This window comes from Aotus nancymaae, unplaced genomic scaffold (assembly GCF_030222135.1).
Source record: "Aotus nancymaae isolate 86718 unplaced genomic scaffold, 86718_ANA_hifiasm-v0.15.2.pri h1tg000103l, whole genome shotgun sequence".
Lineage (NCBI taxonomy): Eukaryota > Metazoa > Chordata > Mammalia > Primates > Aotidae > Aotus > Aotus nancymaae.
In genome coordinates this window covers 4,866,293-4,892,584 of record NW_026988518.1, presented here as the reverse complement: position 1 = coordinate 4,892,584, position 26,292 = coordinate 4,866,293, and the positions used below count along the sequence as shown (strand labels likewise).

Here is a 26,292-nt window from a genome sequence, read left to right as displayed (position 1 = left end):
TTTTTGAGATAGAGTTTCGCTCTTGTCACCGAGGCTGGAGTACAATGGTGTGATCTTGGCTCACTGCAACCTCCGCTTCCTGGGTTCAGGTGATTCTCTTGCCTCAGCCTCCCAAGTAGCTAGGATTACAGGCAGGTGCCACCATGCCTGGCTAATTTTTGTATTTTTAGTAGAAGCGGGATTTCACCATATTGGCCAGGCTGGTCTCAAACTCCTGACCTCAGGTGATCTGCCCACCTCAGCCTCCCAAAGTGCTGGGATTACAGATGTGAGTCACGGCACTGGCCAAAAACCATCATTACTTTTGCACCACCCTACCTATGTTCCAGGCCCTCCATTCCTTTACCAAAATCTGGTATTGCTGTTCTTATTCATTTTAATCACTCTAGTGGGTGGGATATTACACCAAGATTTATTTTTAGTTATCTGTAGGTTTTCTCAAATAGTCTGAAACAAGTAATTAGCTTGAAATAAAATATTTTAGGAACTACTGCTGGTGGGATATCATCTATAAAGAGGATATTGTTCACCTGAGCAATCTTGGTTCTGAGCAATCTTGAGCTAGTCCTGTGCTAGTGTGAAGTGTGGTAGTGCTTTTTTATACAATCAGGATGCAGCTTGATGGTTGGTGTTATAATTTCTCTTTCAGTGATCTTCTGAATGTCCAGAGCCATTGTATGGGGGATTGCCCATGCAGGCCATGTCAAGTTACAGGGCATAGCAGAATATATACTTCTGGTGCAGTAATAGGCCTCTGTGCTTTTGGGGATACCTTGCTGGAAACCAGTGGTCAGGATGATTAACGAAGCTCTTCTGCACATTGAGATCAGGTGCTCATTGCACGGATCCTGGGTAGTGGCAGGGCACTGTCTCTGTTCCCAGATCGTTTCCTGGGGCTCACTCTAGGTGGTCTAATGCCACCTCCGTGTTTGTCCACCTGGTCCTTCAGATTGGTTCCTCTTATCTTCAGGTTCTACTGTCTCACCCTCTCAAAACAATTCCTCTAAAGCCTCTTAACCCCCAACCCAGAAAAAATTACGTTCTCTGGTGGGAGAAAAGCTGGTGATGGTAGAGATCACTACGTGTTTACAAAGTTTCCATTGTAACCTTCCTTTATAGTAATGAGCCCCAGTTTCTACCTAGGCACATTGCCATTTAGAAAAAAACCCCCCGGGCATGGTGGCTCCGCCTGTAATCCCAGCACTTTGGGAGGCTGAGGCAGGTGGATCACCTGAGATCGGGAGTTCAAGACCAGTCTGAACAACATGGAGAAACCCGATCTCTACTAAAAATACAAAATTAGGCGTGGTGGTGCATGCCTGTAATCCCAACCACTCAGGAGTCTGAGGCAGGAGAATCGCTTGAACCCAGGAGGTGGAGTTTGCGGTGAGCTGAGATGGTGCCACTGCAGTTCAACCTGAGCAACAAAAGCAAAACTCCATCTCAAAAAAATAAATATATAGAATAAAATCCATATATTTAAGATTTCCTTTAAACTAGACAGAACCATAAGACCAAATTCTGGGTCCTGAATGTGACTTCCACGAAGGCTTCTTGAAGGTGTTGGCTCACTGGGGGCTGTCTCTTTTGCCCTCCCCTTCTACCTCCTGGCATGTGGACATGGTTCCAGACATTCCAAAGGCAGTCTGGGATGATGAGGTGAACTTGAGGGTGAAAGTGGAGCAGACAATAGGAATTACTCTCCGAACATCTTTTATGTGAAGTAATATAAATTTGTGGCTTTAAGCCACATTTTAAGTTTACTATCATATATCATCAAATCTAGTCCTGATGTACATATATCAAATTTGGTACCTACTGTAGGTAACAGAGTATAAAATGTGACTGGCTCTGAGTCATTCCAAATCTATTATTTATGGCTTAAACTTTTTGCCTAGAGTTCTTAGAAACCTAGATTTTCTTAAAGTAAGCTTTTGAAACATAGTATCCAAGAATTTAACTTTTCCTTACCTGTGCCCAGCTTTAGCAACCATTCTTTGTTGCAGTGAAGGTGAGATGACCTTATGGTTTGGGCTGAGGAAAAGATACAAAAAATTGCAAGGGGAAAAGACAAATAAGTTAATATTTTACAATACCATCCCATGGCATATTAAATATTTCTTTGATTATATGTAGCAAAATATCACCTTAGCACATTCTTAGTTTATGTTCCCATGTTTCTAATAAAGTACAAGACAGTTTGGCATGCTTTTTAATCTGTTTCCTAGAATTATTGCTAATAATTTTTTATAATTTCCATGGTGTTAAGATAGTATACTTAGAATGGCACTAAACTTTCGGCTCTGACTTCTCCTAAAGACACAGATTCCTATTAAAACAATACACAGAGGGAGGAAAAAGGAGAAAAATCTGCTGTGAATTTAATTTAATTTATGCTCACTTCTTGGTTTTCATTAGGCCCACTTCTGGATTTACTGTATCAGCCCACACAAAAGTGAATTCCCAAGAAATCCAAGTAGAAAGAGAATAGAGAGAAGGGTAGAATACGTTTGATTTCTTTATAGTTAGAGCGTTGTTCTAGGCCCTCAAGTATGAAGTTATTTAGATCTATTTATAAATCATCTACGTAGCTATATTCATAAACCGACTCCATGTGTAAGGAAGCATCTCAGTTATCTTTGAATGAATGAGGTTCCCCGTGATCCAAAGATCAGTCCCTTAATTAGCAAGGCCTTTTTGGAAACATTTTGGAGATGAAAATATTTTAAAATATTTTGGTCGTGTGTATTAGTCTGCTCTTGCACTGCTATAAAGAAGTACCTGAGACTGGGTAATTTATAGAGAAAAGAGGTTTAATCAGCTCCGAATTCTGTGGGCTGCACAGGCTTCTGCTTCTGGGGAGGTCTCATGAAACTTACAATTATAATAGAAGGTGAAGAGGAAGAAGGCACATCTTACATGGCCAGCATGAGAGAGAGACACAGAAAGTGCAAGAGCAAGAGAGAGAGTGAGCGAGCGAGAGTGAGAGAGAGAGAAACTGTTACGCTCTTTATAACAACTAGATCTCGTGAGAATTTATTCACTAACAAGAACAGTAAGTGGGGAGTCTGCCCTTCATGATTCAATCACCTCCCCCCAGTCCCCTCCTCCAACACTGGGATTACAATTCGACATTTGATTTGAGTGGGGACACAGCGCCAAGCCATATCAGTCATCTGATAAGCAAAGTAGATTGAATATACTAAGTATGGTACAACTGGGGTTGGCACTAACAGCTTCGATTATACCCTGTTGTGATATGAAGAAGCTCTCTGCAGTTCTCTTGAAGTAGAAGAATCTCAGCTTCCATGTTTTGCAGTCATCTGCTAAGCAGAGTAGATAGAATTTATTAAATGCAGTGCACCTGGGGATTGGCACTAACGTCCCCAATTCCATCCTGTGGTGATATGAAGAAGCTCTCTCCAATCCTATCGAGGGAGAACAACCTTAGCTTCCACATTTTCTGAATGGCTCTGTCGCCTTCAGGTTCCAGCAGGTGTTTGACACTCTTTTCCTTTTGCTACCTCTCCTTCATTTCTCTCTCTGTTTTTCCCTACTTGCCATTCCTGATGCTATCTCTGCCATTGTAGGGATTGGCTGCTTACTGATCTCTTTCCTCTTCTCTCTTTTTTGTCTTTTTGCTTCTTTGCTGTCTTCTCTTTCCCTTTCTTGCCACTTCTTCCAAATTTTATGATTTTATCTTATGGTAGCAGGGCTTAGCTTTTATAGCCATCATCACTAATTAGAGTAGATCTTTTAGTCAGTACAACAACTGATCACAACAAATTTCCCTTGGTACAATTGCAGGTTTTAGAAATTGATTTCAAGTTCATGGTTTGTTCCTGAAGGTTGACAGTGCTTGACTGCATAAGTGGGGCATTGTATATGTAGAAGTCATAGACCTGAAAACTAGAAAGAACTAAAATGATCATCTAATCTGCTTTTTTAAAAAAGTGGGGCTATTGAAGGTAAGTTACTTATACAAGGCCACTCATATATCTGGTAGCAAAATCACAACGAAGAGATAGGTCTATACTTGGGAGACAATTATATGAGCTCTTTTGTCCCATATATAGGGAAAAGATAACTCAAGGAACCAGTGAACAATTGTTGTCCAATAGTTACAGGGGAAAATATCTGCTCCATTCTGTTCTGGCACATTAGAGAGGAGAGATGATTTCCTTTAATTAAAAAAAATTTTTTTTTGAGGAAGAGTCTCATTCTGTCACCCAGGCTGGAGTGCCGTGGCGTGATCTCGGCTCACTGTAACCTCTACCTTCTGGGTTCAAGTGATTCTCATGACTCAGCCTCCCTAGTAGCTGGAACTACAGGCATGTACCACCATGCCAGGATAATTTTTGTATTTTTAGTAGGGACAAGTTTTTGCCATGTTGGTCAGGATGGCCTTGAACTCCTGACCTCAAGTGATCCACCTACCTCAGCCTCCCAAAGTGCTGGGATTACAGGTAGGAGCCACCACGGCTGGCCAATTTCCTTTATTCTTGAATTGTAAAATTATCCTTGCATTTTTACTCATAGTGAATTCATAGAGTTTCTTCACAAATAAAGGTTATTTTCTTAACATTGCAATTATTTATGTACGAATAGAACATATAGTACCTGATATCTGAAGCTTGCTATACTTTTGTTTCATACATACTAGGAGTTTTAAATGACCAGATGATTTTTTTTTTGTTAGGGAGTAAGCATTCCATGTATCACAAAATCTTATATTTATTTAAAAAAACTAATCGAAATATTTTGCTGTCAGATAAATGAGCATACAATAAAAGTATCTTTTTGAGCTACATTTATGCATTTCATTTTATCTAGGCAAATAGAATTTGAAACCTGGAAAGAAACCTAGAGACTTTTGGTCCAACTTTCCAACCAGTACAGTAATTGTTAAAAATTATAACTGTGATAGCCATCCATCTCCCGCTTGAAAAACTCCAGAGATTAGTATCGCTCTCATGAAGCAGCTGTTGTTACTAGACAGCACAGTAGACAGAAAGTTATTTCTTGGATTTAATCAAAATCTACATTTCTTAACCTATGGCTTTTTATTCTAGTTCTGGCCCCTGGAGCAACACAGAATTAGTATACTCTTCTCTCCATGACAGCTCTTCAAATATTTGAAAGTAGTTATTATACCTTTTTTTTATTCTTCACCTCCCAAGTTGCTTGAATAATTTATCAAAAATTATAGCTTCTTCCATTCACCTGGACATTTGCCTTTCATTACATTCTAATTGGTCAATGTCCCTCTTATAATGTGGCATCCAGAATTGAATTCTGTGTTATAGAGTTGGTTTAACTAGCCAGAAATACAATATAACTGTCACAGGTAATGATCTGCGGGTAGTAATTTCTCAAGAAAGCCTCATCCTTGAGATAGACTAAGCCCTTTTAAAGAAAGGGGCTTGTAGGAAAACACTTGTTAAACTGTAGAGTGCTTTATGGATGAATTCATTTGTTATGTCCCATTTATAACTTTAAAATGCAACAAATAATCAAAGAATAATTTTTTTACACATTCTTTATAGCATTTTACATTGGGCTGATTTCCACTGTTGTCTCCATAGTTAGCAAAAAGGCTAGTTTTTTTTGTGTGTGTATGGAAAAGTAGAAAAACACTTTAAATTTCAGCCATTATTGTGGGTTACTGGGCCCTTTCATGAGGTGAACAAAAAATTTTTTTTTTTTTTTCTGAGACAGAGTCTTGCTCTGTCACCAGGCTGGAGCACAGTGGCTCGGTCTCGGCTCACTGCAACCTCTGCCTGCGGGTTCAAGTGATCCTTCCGTCTCAGCCTCCTGTGTAGCTGGGACTACAGCCTCGTGCCACCACGCCTGGCTAATTTTTGTATTTTTAGTAGAGACGGGATTTCATCATGGTGGTCAGGATGGTCTAGATCTCTTGACCTCGTGATCTGCCCACCTTGGCCTCCCAAAGTGCTGGGATTACAGGTGTGAGCCACCACGCCTGGCGAGTTGAACAAATTTTAAATAGTCTTTTTATAACATGATTTTTTCAAAGAAATGGTAAATGTCATTTTTTACCTGTACATATTTATTTAATGAGATAATAGCAGAATCTTCTATTGACAAGACATTGTAATAAGTAGAATCACTTTTACATTTGAAGTACTTTTAAATATGTAATATAATATTTGAATTCTGGAAAATCATCCATTTTTTGTCACACTTTAAAAAAACTGTGCAGTTTAAACTCTTTTTGTTTCTTTTTACAAATCTTGGCAACTGGGGCAATGTAAATTAGAGGGTACTTGCTTTGTAAAATTGGATTTGGAGTCAAATAATTTAAATTTATACTAGTAGGTCCAGAATTGCCCTTTCTATTGAATTTGCTTTCTTTTTAATAGTAAAAAATTTTTATTCAAATAGGTAAACATTTCCAGAGAAAGATTGTGTTTTCTTTTTATAGTTTGTGAACTTAAATCTTCCTAAGCTAGATATTATTTGGCTAATCATACAATTTATACTCATAATAGACTGAAGAACTATAAATATTCTAATAGCTTCTAGTGGTTTTTTTTTTGGCAATATGATGTGTGGGCTTTTATATCAATATTAGTTAGTGTTTTTTAAACTTCATAGTTTTTTCCTCCAGCAAAGAACTGTCTCTTTTCTGAGTAGGAAAAGGATTTTTGCTTATAAAATGAGACCATTTTGCATATTAATTAGGCGGTCTTTGAACTCTAAGAATAAAATCTGTTAATGCTTTGGGTATGGAACAATTATGCATTCAAGAACTTTAATTTATGCTAATAATGTGACAAGCTTTACATTTTTCTTTGTTTTGTTTGTATTTTCTAAAGATAATTTAATGCAAATAATCCATCCATATACTGCATAGAGCTTGTCGGATGGTTTCCCTATAGTTACGATTGTATCAGCACTCCTATTATAAATCTCTATTACCCATGGTTTATAATTTAATTGAAAAAACTCACTGCAGGCAGAAATTCAACACTTAGAGTTTCAGGCTAAAAGCAATATTTCTCTTTTTAAAAATTGCCTCCTCTATTTAATTTCATAGTTAATGGAAATATAAGAAGAATGATCCTGGAGCTGATTTTCAACAAAGCCAAACAGATCATTGTCTGTAACTAAAATAATTTCTAAATAACAGTAGTTGATATCTTGTCATTGGTCTAATACTACAATGTTTAACCAATTAAGAAAACTCAGCAATGAAACCTGTTTATCCTTTCCTTATATGAAAAATACACGCTTAAAAGGAGAACAAGAAAATTCTCTAAGACCAGACATGTATAAAACGTATATTTGACAGTATTGTCTGAGGTGCTATTTTTTTTTGTTTTCAAAGTGCACACTTTACTCCTTTTAGTGGATCTAGGCTAATGCTATGGAATCTGCTTTTTCTTAAACTGATACAGGAAGAGGACATAAGGCAGGAAGATGCATGCTTTGAAATTCTTTATTTTATCTGTCTTTATCTTAAGTTTATGCTTTAATTACCTTGATGGGATTCAGGGGTTAATTAATAGGCATAGCAACTTCAGCTGGCTTACTCAGTAAAACTGAGATCAGTTTTTAGACCCAGGGTGTTTTTGTCATCAGCTTTTGAACTCAAATCCTGTAGTATAGAAAGCCTAACTTGCCAGGTAATATGGAATCTCCAATAAAGAGTAGTAGTTTTATCAAGCCCAATGAGACAAAGAAAATATGAGTGAGTTAGAGCAATGTGTACTCTATTTCCTTCATCCCATGAACATTTTCCTATTTAATTCTTGTTTTGTTCTTTGTTGTTGTTGTTTTTTTGAGACAGAGTCTCCCTTTGTTGCCCAGGCTGGAGTGCCTGGTTCAAGTGACTCTCCTGCCTTAGCCTCCTCAGTAGCTGGGATTACAGGTGCCTGCCACCACCCCCGGCTAATTTTTGTATTTTTAGTAGAGATGGGGTTTCACCACATTGGCCAGGCTGGTCTCAAACTCCTGACCTCATGATCTGCCTGCCTCGGCCTCCCAAAGTGTTGGGATTACAGGCGTGAGCCACTGTGCCCAGCTCCATGAGCCACCCCGCCTGGCCCTTTAATTCATACTTGTAATGGTGAATGTGACATATATGCCATAATTTTTTAACTGTAGGTAGTCATTGAAAACTTGCTTAAAAATGATCTGGCTCTATCTATGCAATGTTTTATGTTCCTAAATCAGTCTCCTTTGAGCCTCTAAGGAAAATTATTGAGGACAATAACACAAAATTACATCTCTTACAGCACTTCACCTCATCTACAGAGGTCTTTAATACACCTAATATATATAAATGCTCAGATAATAGAGAAAGCAGAAGCTGAAAGATTAAGTAACTTGCTCAAGATGATGAAGCTAACAAGTGGTGCTTAGCGCTAACCTTCTGTCTTCAGGCTAATGCACCTTTTCCTGTAGCCCAGTAGCTCACTCCTTAGTTCTTTTGGGGGACCTCATATTTTTGTCTTTGAGAAATAGAGTCTAGTGATACTGTCTTCATTTGTTCCTGATGTTATAATAAAATATCTTAGACTAGGAAATTTATAAGTAATAGAAGTTTATTTCTTACAATTTTGGGAATCCCAAGATTAAGGGGCTGGCATATTTGGTGCCTGGTAAGGGCTTGCTCTCTGTTTCATAGATGGTGCTTTGTTGCTGCATCTTCTAGAGGGGTCAAATGTGGTGTCCTCATATGGTAGAAGGAATTGAAAAAAAAATGGCAGCTCTCTGATACCTCTTTTATAATAGCATTCCTACCATTAATAAGGGCAAAACCCTTAATCACTCCCCAAAGACTCCACCTCTTGGACTACACAATGGAGATTACATTTCAGCATGAATTTGGGAGGTACACAAACATTCAATCTGTAGCACATATCATGAGGAGAATGCCTTGTACTTACTTGACCTCTGTCAGAAATCATAAGGGAATTTATAAAGTTTCTAGTCAAATTTTTAAAATATTCCATATTATCTTAGATTCATAAATAAATAACTTAAAGCTTAGATAAAATTTATCTACATCTTAAGTATAACCTTGAATGTAAATGGATTAAATTTATCATTTAAAAGATATAGACTGGTTAAATGTATTAAAAAACAAAAACAAAAACAAAAATCTAAGACCCAACTATATGCTGCCTATAAGAAACTCACCTCACCAGGAAAAACACTCATACACCAAAAGAGAAGGGATGGAAAAAGATACTCCATGCAACTGGAAACCAAAAATGAACAGGAATAGCTATTCATATATCAGACAAAACAGACTCTAAGTCAAAAGGTATACAAACAGTTAAAGATGGACATTATATAATAAATTGATTAATTCAGCAAGAGAATATTACAATTGTAAATATATATGCACCATCAGAGCACTCAGATATGTAAAACAAATATTGTTAGATCCAAAGAAAGAGGTAGACTGAAATGCAATAATAGCTGGGGACTTCAACACCTCACTCTCAGCATTGGACAGATCATCTAGACAGAAAATCAACAAAGAAGCTTTGGATTTAAACCATACCACAGACCAAATACACCTAACAGACATTTATAGAACGTTTCACCCAACTGATGCAGAATATACATGTTTTTTTCATCAGCATGTAGGACATTCCCCAGGACTGACCATATGTTAGGACACAAAGCAAGTCTCAAACGTTTTTTAAAAATTGAAATCACATCAAGCATTTTATTTAAACCATGATGGAATAATGCTAGACATCAGTAATAAGAGGATCATTTGAAAATAAACAAATACATGACAATTAAACAACATGCTCTTTAGTGAAGAAAAACATTAAGAATAACATTTATAAAATTTCTTGAAACAAAAGAAAATACAAATATAAGATATCAAAACATTTGAGACACAGCAAAAGCAGTATTTAAAAAAATTATTAACTTCATACAAGTTTAGAAAAACAGTATTAAGAGACAAGTTTATAGCAATAAATGACTACATAAAAACTAGAAATATTTTAAACAACCTGATCATGCATCTGAAGGAACCAGGAAAGCAAGAATAAACTAAACCCAAAATTAGTAGATGGAAAGAAATAATAAAGATTAGAGCACAAATAAATGAAATTGAGACTAAAAAATACAAAAAAATTCAATGAACAAAAATACTTTTTTTGAAAAAGATAAAAAAATTGACAGACTAAGAAAAATAGAAGACCCGAATAAATAAAATCATAGATGAAAAAGGGGACATCACAATACATACCACTTAAGTAAAAAAGATCACTAGAGAGTGCTATGAGCAACTATATGCCAATACATTTCAAAACATAAATAAAATAGATATATTACTGGACACAGACAAACTACAAAGATTGAACTAAGAAAAAATAGAAAACCTGAATAGACTAAAAACATGTAACAAGAGTGAATCAATAATAAAAAGTCTCCCAACAGAGATAAGTTCAGGACTGAATGGCTTCACTACTGAATTCTATCAAACCTTTAAAGGAAAACAAATAACAATTCTTTTTAAACTACTAAAAAAAAATTTAAAGCAGAGGGAATTCTTGATAATGCATTCTGTGAGGCCAGCATAACCCTGATGCAAAAATCATACATGGACATGAGAGAGGGATTGAGAGAGAGTAAGAGCGAGTGAGAGCTCTACAGGCTAATAACATCCCTGTTGAACATAGGTGCAAAAATTCTCAAGAAAATACTAGCAAAGCAAATCCAACAATCCAACAACTCCTCAAGAAGATAACACACTATGATCAAGTGGAATTTATTCCAGGAATGCAAGGATAGTTAAACACGGGCAAATCAATAAAATGTCATGTATCACATCAATAGAATGAAGGCCAAAAAGGATTGTCTTAAGTGTTGAAGAAAAAGCATTTGATAAAATTCAACATCCCTTCATGATTAAAACTCTCAATAAATTAGGTGTAAAGTACCTCAGCATAATAAATGCCGTGTATGAGAAAGCTGCAGCTGACATCTTACTAAATGGAAAGAAGCTTCCAAGAACTTGAGTAAGACAGAGATACCTGCTTTACCATTCTTATTCAATGTAGTACTGGAGTCCTACCTTGAGCAATTAGGCAAGAGAAAGAAATAAAGGGCATTCAGTTTGGAAAAAAAGAAGTCAACTTGTCCCTATTTGCAGTTGGTGTGATCTTATATGTAGAAAAACTGAAAGATTCTACCATATAATTTTTGAACTGCTAAACAAATTCAGTAAAGTTGCCAGATACAAAATCAACATACAAAAATCAGTAACATTTCTATAGGCCAACAGTGAACAATCTGAGAAAGAAACCACAAAAGTATTCCTATTTACAGTAGCTACAAATAAAATAAAATTCTTAGGAATAAATTTAACCAAGGAGGTGAAAGACCTCTACAAGGAAAACTATAACACACTGGTGAAAGAAATTGAAGAGGATATAAACAAATGGCAAGACATCCCATGATCACGTATCAGAAGAATTAAAAATATTGTAAAAAGACCATATTCAAGCAATCTGCAGATTCAATGCAATCCCTATCAAAATACCCAATGACATTCTTCATAGAAATAGAAAAATAAATACTAAAATGTGTGCAGAATGACAGAAAAATCCCAAAGAGCCAAAACAATCCTAAGAACAGAGCTAAAGGCATCACATCACCACACTTTGAAATATAGTACAATGCTGTAGTAACCAAAACAGCATGGTACTGGCATGCTAACAGACAAATAGACCAATGGAGCAAAATAGAGGATGTATAAGCTAATCCATGTATTTACAGTCAACTGATTTTTGACAAAGGTGCCAAGAACACTTATTGTGGAAAGAGCAATCTCTTTAATAAATGGTTCTAGGGAAACTGAATATCCATATACAGAAGAAGGAAACTAGACCCTTACCTCTTACTCTATACAACAATTAACTGTAAATGGATCAAAGATCTAGATGTAAGGCCCAAAACTGTAAAATTACTAGAAATTTTAGAAAACATAGGGGAAACACTTCAGGACATTGACTTGGCAAGAGACTTATTATGAATGAGATCTTGAAAGCACAGGCAGCGAAAGCAAAAAAAAAAAAAATAGGATTATAGCAAACCAAAAAGCTTTTACACAGCAAAGGAAACAACCACCAGAGTGAAGACAACCTACAGAATGAGAGAAAATATTTGCAAGCTGTTCATCTGACAGGAGATTTTTATCTAGAATATACAGGGAACTCAAACATCTCAAAAGCAAAAAGCCAAGGAAAATCTGATGAAAAAGTGGGCAAATGATCTGAACAGACATTTCTCAAAAGAAGAAATATGAATGGACAAAAAACATATAAAGAGATGCTCAACATCAGTAATAATCAGGGACATGCCAATAAAAACAACAGTAAGATATCTCACCATGGTTTGAATGTCTATTATCAAAAAGACAAAAAATAAATGCTGTTAAGGATACAGAGAAAGGGAATTCTTATAAACTGTTGATGGGAATGTAAACTAGGGAAGCTACTATGGAGAACAGTATGGAGGTTCCTCAAAAAAACGCAGATGAAACTACCATTTTATCCAACAATTCCACTACTGGGCATTTATTCAAAGGAAAGGAAATCAATATATTGAAGAGACATCTGCATCCCCATGTTTATTGCAGCACTATTCATAATAGCCAAGATATGGAATCAACCTAGGTGTCCAGTAACAGATGAATGGGTAAAGAGAATGTGGTATATATACATAATGAAATACTATTTAGTCATAAAAAAATGAAATCCTGTCATTTATAGAAATGTGGATGAAACTGGAGGGTATTCTGTTAAGTGAAATAAGCCAGAAGCTGAACATTCAACACTGCATACCCTCACGCATATGTGGAAGTTAAAAAAAAAGTTGATCTCACAAAAGTTAACAAGTAGAATGGAGGATACTAGTGGTTTGGAAGGAGAGGGGAAGGGAAGAATAGGGAGAGATGTAATAAAGGATACAAAATTATAGCTAGGTAGGTGGAATAAGTTCTAGTATTCTATATCACTGTAGAATAACTATTGTTACAATAATATATAGTTTCAAATAGCTAGAAGGAGAATATTGAATATTCCCAACACAAAGAAATAATAAATGTTTGAGATGATGGATATGCTAATTACCCTGAATTGATCACTCTAATTGTATGTATCAAAACGTCACTATGTACTCCATAAACATGTACAATTGCTATGTGTCAATTAAAACCTACTAAAATCCATACACATCTAAGCTACACAATAAATCAGTAATATAATAAAAGGAAGTCATGAATTTACTATTCTGTCTGATGAAAAAATTTTTTTAATGTTTTGATTATATTGAAAACATTGCTTAAGTATAAAGGATATAAGAAAAGATTGTGTGAACACATGTGATTGTTCAGTCTTAAGAGATTTTTGTGAAAATAGTAGATAATTTCCAAGGATGTTTTAAGATAGTAATGGTATAATAAATCAGGAAATACACTAAAAAAACCTCTACGATTGCTGCTTTGAATCTGGAAGTCCATAGTTTTTGTGTATAGTGAAAAACCAGACTATTTTTGAAATTTACAAACCAATTCAAATTTCTTATTTCCATTTTAAGAATTTGAATAAGCCATTACTTCCATCCCTTTTATTTGTTGCTTTTGAATTGAATAAATTCAGAATGGAAGGTAAGGTTTACTTTTAAACTTTATTTTCCCAAGAAAGTTTTCCTGATTCATTAGGTTTTGTGAATGTGGTGGGATACTGAGTTCAGGTATTCAACTTAATAACATTTCATGTAACGGAATGGTCAGTCCATATGTCATGTGAGAACCAATAACACTGTTTCCTTCTACCTTGTCCTGAGCAGACAGTATCGTCTAACTCTCTTCATTCTTACAAGTTGAACTTGCTCATCCTCTTTTATTTTTTTTTGCACTGAACTACTCTTGCTAGTTCAGAGATCTCTCAATATCCAGTGTATATTTTTTAGCATCCAATGTATAATTTTTAGGCAGTATATGGAGAGACAGTGAGATGTATTTGAAAGATGACGTGTTTTTGATTTAGACCAGATGTTGACAAACGTTCTGCAAAAGACCAGATAGTAAATATTTTAGTTATTGTGGCCCATATATCTGTCACAACTACTTCACTTCACTCTGCCACTGTAGCATTAAAGCAGGTATAGAAAATATTTAAACAACTAAGCATGACTGTGTTCCAATAAATGCTATTTATGGACACTGAATCTTGAATTTCATATACTTTTCATGTGTCACAAGGTTTTTTTTTTTTTTTGAGACAAGTCTCGCTCTGTTGCCAGACTGGAGTGCAGAGGCGTGATCTCGGCTCATTGCAACTTCCGCCTCCTGGGTTCAAGCAATTCTCCTGCCTCAGCCTCCTGAATAGCTGGAACTACAGGTGTGGGCCACCATACCTGGCTAATTTTTGTGTTTTTGGTAGAGACGGGGTTTCACCATGTTAGCCAGGATGGTCTCTATCTCCTGACCTAGTGATCCGCCTGCCTCTCCCTCCCAAAGTGCTGGGTTTACAGGCGTGAGCCACCGCGCCCGACTCTCAGAGTATTTTTTTTTTTTTTTAGTTTTTTTCAACAACTACAAAATGTAAAAGTCAGCCAGGTGTGGTGGCCATGCCTGTAATCCCAGCACTTTTGGAGGCCACGGCAGGTGAATCACTTGAGGTTAGGAGTTTGAGACCAGCCCGGCTAATATGGTGAAACCCCATCTCCACTAAAAACACAAAAATTAGCTGGGCGTGGTGGTGGGCACCTGTAATCCCAGCTACTTGGGAGGCAGGAGAATCACTTGAGCACGAGGAGGGAGGGAGGGAGGGGCGGAAGCGTGAGAGCGTGATCGCGCCACTGCACTCCAGACTGGGCGACAGAGTGAAGCCCTGTCTCAATAAACAAAAACATAAAAACTGTAAAAGTCATTCTCAGCTCAGTGGCCATAGAAAAATGAGGGGTGGCATTTAGCATATGGCTTGTGCTTTGCAGATCCCTTCTTGCTTTAGGCCGACCTGGCTTTACCTAGCAGCTCCATTAATTATTGGCTTTCTGTTTTTGGGTAAGTTAGTTTGCTTTTCTGAGTTTCAGTTTTCTCAGTAAAATAGAAATTTGTGTATGAAGTATTTGTGAGGATTAAATTAGGTAATGTATGTAAAACACATAGTACAGTAATTGTCAATAGTAATTTGTAAATGGCAAATACAAGGGCAATACAAATTTTGAATCATTAATGATTAATTTATTTGATGACTCTTCCTCAATTAATACTGTTAACTTTTTTCTCAAATGGAAACATCTTTTTTATTCATGATTAAAAGTAATATATATTCTTTTAAAAATAATATGAAATAGAAAGATAAGAATAATAAAATGATAAGAATAAGATTAAGCCACAGGATTAATCCCACAACAACCCTAGTATGTAGATATGACCACCTCCTTCATTTTATATATAAGGAGACTGAGGCTCAGAGATGTTAGGTATTGCCTAAGGTTACCATTTATATAATGTTTATTTAGTTTACCTTTTCCTGCCCCTAAAAAAGTTTCTCTCTTGGGGGAGTTGTGCTTTTTCTCTCCCAAACATGGTTGTGGTGGGTGATCAGTCAGATTCTTACAACCTGTGGCTACAGGGTAGACGTGTGTCAGAAAGGGTCTAACCCCATGCCCTGCTGCCCTGGCCTGCCGTATAATTTGTCCATGGTTGACTATGTGAGCCAGGCTTGCCCAATCGGCAGCATTTCCTGGAATAATTATTCCAGAATTAACCGAAGCACCAGGGAACCTCTTTTCTCTTTGGCCATGTCTTGGGGAACATAAGTTTAGTATTACCTGAAGCCATGGATTGAACTTGTGGGAACAGCTGGCCTGAGAAAATGAAGCCAGTAATGAGGAAGCAGGGCTGGTAGACTCTGGGAAGGGGAAGAAAAACCTGACGATGTTTGACTCCCAGGATGCAGGCATTTCTGAAGGCATTCCTTATGGTTTGATGGTACAAGCCTTGACCAAAACTTTTTCCTTGGGTTGATTTTATTTTCTCTCTCTCTCTCTCTCTCTCTCTCTGTGTGTGTGGGTGTGTGTGTGTGTGTGTGTGTGTGTTTTCAGTCAAAAGATTATTGACTGGGCAGCTAGAATCAGGATGTAAGCCCATATGTGGTTGACCATAGAGCCTTGAGCTGCTCTCCTTTTCCTCCTCAGAGACAACCACTGCTAGTCGTTTGATATTTTTCTTGTTACTGACTTTTAGTTTTCAAAATGACTATGCAAATATTGCAGTATACATGAATATTTAAATTTGTTACTTATTGCCACATTGTCATCCAATTTGGCTTTACTAATTTGTGCTTGCCCCAACACTGTCACACTGGAGATCTTCTGTTGCCTCTCCAGGTGCACTTCTCTTTTCCATCCATATCAACTCCAGCCTGTTTTCTGCTCTGGGTGGCTGGCCTGGGAGTAAAGGCCCCTTGGCTTCTCCCTTATGGTAGTGCTGAATTAATGAGGGATACTGGCAGGAGATGAGAAGTAAAGAGGAGAGTTAAGCTGAGGTATTGCTTCTCCTGGCTTTCTCTGCAGGGTTGATGAACAGTGGCTGCCTCCCTTGACCCAGTGTCACAGCTCCTGGTAGTTGAGACTGTCTGCTCAGCTTTGTCCTCTGCTTGTAGCCCTGGGGACTGCATTGTCCTTCATAGGTTCTCTCCACCCTACCCGCTCCCGTATTAATAATCCTTTCGTTAAACGCTCTTCAAATTACCCTATTTAATGTGGTTTTGTTTCCTGTCTGGACGCTGAGTAATACTACTTGTATGAACATCTTTTCCCTCAACATTTCATGTCAAGATATGGTATTACCCACGTTTTTAATCATTTCAGTTCTCATAAGGGGAAAATGGCATCTTGTTTTAATTTATATTTTTTGATTATTATTGAGTTTGAACATCTGTTCATATGTTAATTGGCTATTTGCATATTCTTGTTAATTGCTTATTAATATTCTTTGCCCATTTTTCTTTCGGGTGATCTCTCTCTCTTTTAAATTCCTATGATGAGTGGAATATTTTTTCTATTATGTTTTCCAACTGATCGTTGTTAGTATGAGTGAAAATTATTGATTTTGTGTTTTTCTGTATTCTAAGTTTTAATAGGTTTTAGTTGATTTTCTTGGATTTTCTAATATCATTTGCAAAGAATGATAATACTGTCTTTTTCAGTTTATGCCACATTTCTTTATCTTGTTTTACTTCATTGGCTAGATTCTCAAAACACTGTTGGACAATAGAGGTGTTAATGGGAATCATTGGGCAATGGGGGTGTTAGTGGGAATCGCCGGGCAACAAGGGTGTTAGTGGGAATCTTTGTCTCATTATTGACTGTAACTCAGCTTTTCCCCAAATGTGTTTCACAGAATACTACCACAGAGAGTTAACCCCTTGAGAGAAGTTCCGACTCGTGCAGAAGCACTGCACACTCTTAAGGAGTCTCAATGCACCTAAACATGTTAAAGGCTCTTGTTCTTGCCTAATATAGCTCTGGTAATGAATTTATGCAGTACATTATCAGTTCAATAATTTGCATGGGTCCTGGAGGGCCAAAATACAAACAAATGTTTTGCAGTAATATAGCTAAACCACTCTGGTTTTATGAAAAAATTCTGCTGAATTATTCTAAGGTTTATTTATGATGCCCCTTCTCAATGCTTCTTACTGTAGAAACATGAGCCACTATATTTTATATTTAACAGATCAGATGGATCATTCACTACTTCAGCATGTTTGCCTTCAAAAGAAACAATTGAAATGAAAAAACTAACTTAATGGAAGGATGGTGTTAGGAAACCATACTATTCTTGTTCCTTCCTTTTCTTCTGTTTTACACACACACACACATACACACACCCCCCCCAAACAAAAACATAAAAGCCAAACTAATAAAAAACTCTCAACCAATGGGCCTCAAGTTACTCTTTGCTTACGTGTACATGCTTTCTTCTTAACTCCCTTCTCCCTTCTTTTTTTTTTTTTGAGGCGGAGTGCAATGGCGCGATCTCGGCTCACTGCAACCTCCGCCTCCTGGGTTCAGGCAGTTCTCCTGCCTCAGCCTCCTGAGTAGCTGGGATTACAGGCACGCGCCACCGTGCCCAGCTAATTGTTTTTGTATTTTTAGTAGAGACGGGGTTTCACCATGTTGACCAGGATGGTCTTGATCTCTTGACCTCGTGATCCACCCACCTCGGCCTCCCAAAGTGCTGGGATTACAGGCGTGAGCCACCGCGCCCGGCCCCCGTCTTCCTTCTTTTCCTTTCCATTATTTCTTCCTTCTCCCTTTTCCTCTTTTCCAATGCGTGCTTAATTATCTCCAGAAAAATCTTTCTGTGTTATTGCTCATTTTCCACCCCAACTATAAGTTAAAAATTATTCTTATCATTGTTGATGAAAACAAAGTTAACATTAGGAAATACCAGTAATAAGGGAAGGGAAAGGCACTAGTTTTAAAACTTAACGTAACTGTACAGCTAACACGTTACATATTCACGTGAAATTAAGAACTGGTGGTAACCACCTCCAACGACCTTGAAAAAGCTCAGCAGTCCTTTTCAGAATGCTCACAAATATCTTATGATCTTTGTTTTGTCATCCAATTAAATCTTTTATACCTAGAGCATTTAAGAGTAGTAAACTATCTTTTATTCTATTTAACTTTCCATTTTCTTTAATTGCTAGTATGAAACAGTCTTGTTTCCTGCTATATTTCATTGCAAATATTTCAGATATGCTATAAGCCTAAATTGAGCTTTTGTAGATTCTTTTTTTTTCAGGATAAACCTAATCTTCATTTATTACTTCTAGGGTAATACTCACCTTAAGTTTCAAAAACATGACATGTAAATAAACTCTGGGAAAACAACTCACTTATAAACTGGCAATTTTCTGCATGGTAAATAAAAAGAAATACCATAAGACGTACTCTCCTATATTCACAGACTTTATTTAGTTAGTTAGATTAGGTCAAATTTGTGAATGTGAATTTAAATCACATTTCTAGCTTAATACAGAATTACAGAAATTCAGTAGTATCTCAACTTAATTGATATCTCATTATTTTAGTCATATGTTCTCATTTTTCATTTTAAATTCAATTTCTTTTATTTCTGAAGTTAGGATTCCAATGTTTTAAAGGTCAGATTCATGACTCCATGCTAAATAGAAGGGCATACTGGATTTGTTTTTCTTTTGGACAGGATTAGGAGTGGTGTCTGGCCAAATGCCTTTTCCATTAAATAATAAAATAAGACAAATTTATTATTGCTAATGAATTCAGGGAGTTTGCTTACTGGAAGTAGTCAAGTAGTCTGATACAGAAATACTCATTGCAGTAAGAACCATAACATTGCTAGGTTTGTAATATAAGAGCTGCTAAATATATTTTGAATATCACAAAGACTGTATTCTTGCCTGGAGCATACTCTTTGTTATACTCTCCGTCTCATACTCTTATCTTTTTCATGAGGAGTAGTGAATCTCAATAAAATCTATGGATTGTGTTATGTTTAAAGGCTCCTAACTGAACCAATATGTTCACAGATAAGATCAATAATATAAGTGTAAACCTTTGAAATTTAGATGGAAGTGGAAGCTGCCTAATAAAACTCTGGTGCTGAATTTTATACAACATATACCAGTCTTTTAATTTTGTATTCAGGTCTCAAAGGACTAGAAGACAAACTGAACACATCTGCAGTTTTCTGGATTAAACTATTATAGTTTTATGTAAAAACTTGGAATGCACTTAAGGTTTATGTATTGTAAAGGCATTGTGTAATGGTTATTCATTTCATTTCTTTGTTAAGAGCCTTTATCTAATGTTGAAATTTGAATTAAAAGTTTTATGTTTACACCTATTTAGTTGGATCATTAGTTCAAGATGCGGACTAAAGAAGCTCTGTAGTTGTAAAGTATGTTTCCTTCAACATTTTTTTAGAGCATTGGTTTTAACGCTGTATTTGTAAGACCATCAGTTATCAAGCCATGTAAGTGCTCGATTCCTTTTGAAGCTTTCGAGAGGTATTTTAATTAAGTTTTCAAAATTGCTTTTGGATCATACAATTCTTTTGTGCTTTATTTTCATTAACAAAATAGTAATTAAAATTAAATTTTAAAAGAAATAACCACAGTAGGTCATACGTTTATTAACTTGAGGTAGATAATGAACCTGTCCTATATAAAGGCTGAGCTAAATCTGCTGAGAGGCTGTGGATAGTGTATTTTAATTAAGGTAATCCTTATTTGCATCTAACAAACAGCATTGCTACTTAGACATTTAAGACCCTAGTGATGCATATTAGTACATTACCTCAACATATCTAATAGAGATTTAATACTTGTGTTTTAAGGAGCAATTTGTCATAAATTAAGAGTATTTGCATAGTAAATTTCAGGGATATTATTCTTTTCAGAGTTTTCTATAATTAAGCAACACATTAAACATTAAAATTTTATAATTTTCGTAGTGCTAGGAATGCTTACTTTGTTATTAAACTGAGCCTCATTTTCAGCTGCACATAACCCTATGGAAAGATTCTATTTTAATAAAGACATAATGAATGTACTGTCACTAAGGTTTTTTTCCTCTTAAATCTGAGTGATGGCCTATGTGTTTAAAGAATGTTTTAGCATGCAAAATGCAACTCAGAAGACATTCATTTAGTTGGATGGAGAGTATTTAATCATTTAAAAAGGAGGCCAAAGAGACTTATCCCAACCATACTGCTAAATACTTATGAGCTGCATCATATATAAATTAAGTGCTCTCTAATTGGGAGTATGGATAGAATCTTTCTTTAGTCAATTAAGTGTTTACAGTATTAGTATCTACTTTAGTTAGTTAGAGTAAAGGAATTAAAAAGACCATTTTAATTAAGAATGACAACTTTATTCTCAAGGTCCTTTTTATTTTGGTGGTTAACAGGATAATTTTAGCATTTGCATCTTATTGATCCAGAGAGAATGATTTTGTGAAATATACCTTAGAAATAAAGCTCAACAGCTGAGTTTACCTGTGGTCACGTAGATTTGACTTGTGGTGAAGGCCTCTGTCACTTAGACATCTTTATGTGGGAGTAACTTAGGTAGGGCATGAAGGGCAAGATTCCTTTCCTACAAAGAAAGAATTGATACCTTGTTCAGCTTACTTTCGACTTCTGTGTGTTCTTTGTACTCATCATCTTCTCACATAAACTAACAAACTCCCTTTGCATTTCCAACCAAGAGGAAAAGATCTAGAAAGTGTTTTCCCCCAGTATCTAGAGAGTTCATTGGCACCCCTTGCTTATAGTAGTTTAAAAGATTCCCCACAGCAGGGAATGCAAGTGTTTAATATTCACTCAATGAGTGTGATGTTTCAAAGAACTAAATTCAGGTTATATGGGTGTGGGTGCTCTATACGTGGTCATTTTAGTACAGTTTTGCATCAGTTTTGATAACAATGCTAAAATATTTAGATACTTTGTTGTATCATATGTTGGAGCCAATATAGAAGGTATTATTTCAAATTGTTTTATAAATAAGAAATATTATCAATATATTTATTATTGTTATGTACAATTGGCTAAAAGTATTTAATAATTATAATGTATAAAAACTAGTTACATCTGAGAGATAACAGTAATAAAATGTTATTTGGATTCTTTCATTACAAGGGCAAGTTGAAGTTGTGGAAATAAGAGACTGCTGAAGAGACTCCATTGTGGGTTCAAATCTCAATATTGTGATTCCTGGCTGGGTAATCTTGGGCCTTAATTTTTACATTTGAACGTTGGAAATCACATTGCAAGGGTAAATTTTGGCTCCCTGTTTCCTACATTATCAAATAATATATTAATTTGGAAGCTCTAGTGATTTCATGGACAAAATGTATGGCAACTCTTCCTTCCCTGTTGTGTTTTTCCTAACCATTCATTCACCCTTACCCCTCGCTATTATTTAAGAGTTGAAAAACTAAAGCCCAGAAAGACAAAATGATTGATGTGGGGTAAAACCCTAATTAATTAAAAAATAAAAATGAGTAGCAAAGATCAACTTATCTGGGTCACTCGGTCGTGGGAATGCATCGTGTTGCCATAATCCCCAACTCCTTGGACACATCCCCAATGCTGAAGTTACTTTATTGTTTCTCGTATACTTTCAAGCCCTTGAGTAAATTTCCTCTTTCCACTCACTACCAAAATGCCAAGAAGAATCACCTATACTGATATTTCGATTTACTCATTATTTCATTTTCTTAGCCCCTGTAATAAGCTTGCCTTTTCCCAGTCATATTTAAAAGAAATTCCTTTCCAAGGTCATAAATGACCCTTCTTGGTTACTTAGGGAAGAATGGCCAAATTGTCTGTTATGTCAAAGAATTTACAACCCAGTGTCTTAGAGTAGGACTACTTTCGGGCTGTTTTGTTGTTTAGGTTGCAATTTTTAGATGCTCAGTAAAACTTGATGATTGGAAGCTGATCAACTAATATGCTGACTTGTGGGTGACAAACTCTGTCTTCTAATAGAGCCATAAGAGCTAAAAATGGCACACAACATTTAAATACTTATTCAGGACTGTCTATGTGTCCAGGACTGAGCACTTGCTCTTTATTACTTCATTTAATTATCACTACAATCCCACAATGTTGCTATTGTTACCACACCCATTTTACTTATGAGAAAACTGAGGCATAAAGAAGATAAGAAAATCGTCCACACAAAACTGTCATGGAACTGGGAAGCTGACCTAGGCAATCTGATGCCATAGCCCAAGCTGTTGAACACTTTGCTATTCTGCCATACATATTTTATAGGCTAAGGAAAACTGGCACAAAGATATGTATGGGGCCCAGATCTTTCCTTCAGTATTTATTTTTTTTCCATTTGAGGTAGCTCTAGTGGAGGACATGCATGGGAAAAGATCGGAGAGGAGCAACAGAAAGAGTAATTGGAGTCAGCCAGATGTAACCGCGTGTTGGCTCTGCAACTCCCTTGTATGACCTTAGGTGAGCTGCTGAAGCTCTCAGAAGTTCCTTTTCAGTAAGCGGTCATGCCAATACCCATACCATCTATATCATGAGCTTCTGTTTCATGTCATCTAAGTAGCAGATTTCTGTTCCAGAGTAAGAGCTTTATACACTGTAGCTATTACTGTAATTTGTCCACTTACTTACTTTAGAGATGTAAGGAATCTCAATAGTACTCTTTGGCACAGACTGCCATCATTCAAAAGTTAAGGTTTGCTTCATTTTTGATATCTTGGTGACCTGCAATGTCCCTAATTTCTATGATATGAGCTTTATAGTTGTGTTTTCAAGTCAGTATTATTTTTTCTTCTGGCATATACATTTTATCTCATGATAGAGTCAAAACATCTGTATGAAATTCAGGGCTCACAGCATTAATCCAAAATATCTTAATGAAGAACTGATTTGCAGTTAATCTCTATGATAACACTTTGTGGGAATCAGTAGTGATTAAGTTAATTTTGAAGGAATGACCCTGACACAGTATGTTTTCATTTGGAAAGAGGGGAAGGAGTTTCATTTTTCATTTGAATAAATCTTTATGGAGTATATACTATGTTCCAGGGTCTATGCCAGGGTAGAGTGAATATATTTCAAGTGTTCACTAAGCAATTAGGCAAGGCTGTCTGTTATGTTGTGTTAAAATGGATTATGATTCTGAGCCCGCAGGAAAGAGTGCTGGGGCTTGGGAGGGGAGGTGACAAAATTAGACTCTGTATTTGCTGTTCATGATGTAACCATAACAATATATCCCAAATCTCAACCTGAGTCATGTTGTATTAGAATCTCACTGTTTCTATAAAATGCTTTGAAGATGTTGTTTTTAGATTATTTCTATTCTATTATTATTTATGTAGATACACACATATATAATATAATAATATATTAATCATATATTATGTGATTTCTGGTATATTTTGCCTCACCCGTAAGATTATTTGATACCGTTTTTGTATGACCAATGTATAGAAGCTTATCTTCAAAGAGAAGTTATTAATTATCTTCAGATACATAACAGAGAAATAGTCTTTGCCCTTTAGGAGTTTGGAGCTTAAAGCAGGCAGTACTAAGACCGAAACACCCTATAAATATCAAGCAGGTACATAATTTGAATAAAACATTTTGTGTTTCCAGAAATGTCACTTACCTACCTTAATCAGCATGTGTGCTAGTAATTTTTGCATCTGTTTCTGCAAAACGAGAAAGAACTAATGATTCAATTTTAATGGGGAAAGAGCAGAGATGTCACAAAATCATACAGTTCTTTAAATTTGTTTGTTCCACACATCTTATTATTGTTATGCTCATTCTCTATGATTACTACACTAAAGTATTAACCTTTTAAGAAAATTCATTGCACAGTTGGTTGCAGTACTGTGATCTGAATGTTTACAAGTCATCGAGATTCCCCAGAGGGTCTACCTAAATTCCCTGAAGGGAAAGAAAAATTAAAATCATTGTTTCCCCCTTCTGTTTTTGTTCACAGAGAGAACAGACTTGTTTGTCAAGAACAAACACACAGAGCTGAGAGATCAGGAAACGGTGGGACCAGGGAGCCAGACTCTGCTTTGCTTGACACGATTATAAGGAGTGACTCCAACAGCCAGTCACCACGAGGCGTCTCAGTATCTGGGGAGAATTCGTGTGAACTGTCAGCTGAAAGCATCGACAGCTTCCCATTAGTAATGAATTATGGAAATAATTTTATTAATTTCTTCACCTCAATCAGTACATGTTAGTGCAAGTTGCTCAACCAAACATCAAAGAACCATTGCATTTTAACCTTTTAGTCTTTTACCATGTAACCAGGAACAGCAAAGAAATAAATTAGTGTAGCATTCCTTTAAAAAAAATGCCTGAAGATAAGGAGTGGACATAATTTTTTCTGTTTTTAATTTAATAGCAGGTTTATGGTTTTATGCAAAACCATTCACATTACATTTGACCCTCTGGGAGCTGCTTTTTTTTCTGTGGATATAATTTTGAGTCTTTAATAATCCGTTGTTAAACCCAGTCTGAGTTTGATTAATGAATTGTGATGAACCGGTGCATTAATTTGCAGGTTTGGTGTAATGCCCTAAAAGGCTGCTTTGTTGCAGGTTATTAATGCTCAGCTCTTCAAGAGGAGCCATGGGGTGGCGGCAGTGTGTCCCGTAATGAACAAGCTACACATTTGAACAGTCCCAGTGATAGAGCTGTAGCTCTAGAAGTCACCATGGAGCTATGTTATTGAAAGAAAGAAAATCCTGATTGAGCTTAATGCCCTAAACAGGGGGCCACAGACCTCCAGCTCCACAGGTCTCCGGATGGAATTCAGGGGGAATCTGTGAATTTTGATAGGTAAAATTATTAACCTCTAACTGAAATTTAACATCATTCAGTTATGAATGTAGGTGACAACCATAGTATTCTTAGCCGTGTCTGTGACTTTGTCATCTCTGGAAATCACAGGTATTTCCATAACACGTTATGGAGGTGCAAGTACCTCACCATGTCATTTGTATTTGTCGCTACCTCAGAATTATAGTAAATATGAGGACAGCTGCCCGACTTATTTAATGTAATAAAGAAGTACATATATTACTCTCTTGTTCGTTTTTTAAAAAATGACTATTTCCAATATAACTGGTTTCATTTGTAATTTTATTTTAGATATTAAAAACAAGATTCCAAGAAGGGGTTTATGGCCCCAAATAGTTAAGAACCCCCTTTCCTGAGTGACTGCTGTCTGTGCTGCCCCTTAGTGATACTTTGACCTGTTCCTCAGAGCTCTAGTTTCAGGAACATGCCAGCTTCAGGTATGTTACCAATGCAACCATGATAGCAATGACTGAGTTGTGCAAATGTCATCAACTTTTCAATTACTCCCCTCCTCACTTTCCTCCTCCTAAGCTCTCGAAGCTATGAACTGTTTGTTTTACTCACTGATATTTCCCCAACTCATATCTTATTTGACACATAGTAGGCACTTAGTCAATATTTAATATATGAGTGATAGCTTTAAGAGAAAGTAATTTTTTTGCCCTATTTGAGTAAATCTGGGTTTTAAAATCTTTTTTAATGAAATAAAATTTTGTATCCACATTCTAAAGAGTTTATTACATTATAAAAGGTATTTACAAGGCATTAGAAATGTTTATAGGAAATAATATTGACCAGTTTATTGTTCAGCTGCTCAATTTATCAGGGCACTGTTGATTCTCGTAACTGATTTTTTCAAAGCATTGTTATAATTA

General features: G+C 36.2%; 1 protein-coding gene across 1 annotated transcript in view; it reads left to right on the top strand.

Moving 5' to 3' along the window:
* RWDD3 (RWD domain containing 3) overlaps window positions 1-25,639 on the top strand; it is a 53,499-nt gene extending 27,860 nt beyond the window's left edge. The window contains exon 6 of the transcript XR_002478112.2: window positions 24,543-25,639. The gene's annotated coding sequence lies outside the window, so the exon portion shown is untranslated. The remainder of the gene's footprint in view (window positions 1-24,542) is intronic.
* The last annotated feature ends 653 nt before the right edge of the window (window positions 25,640-26,292 follow it).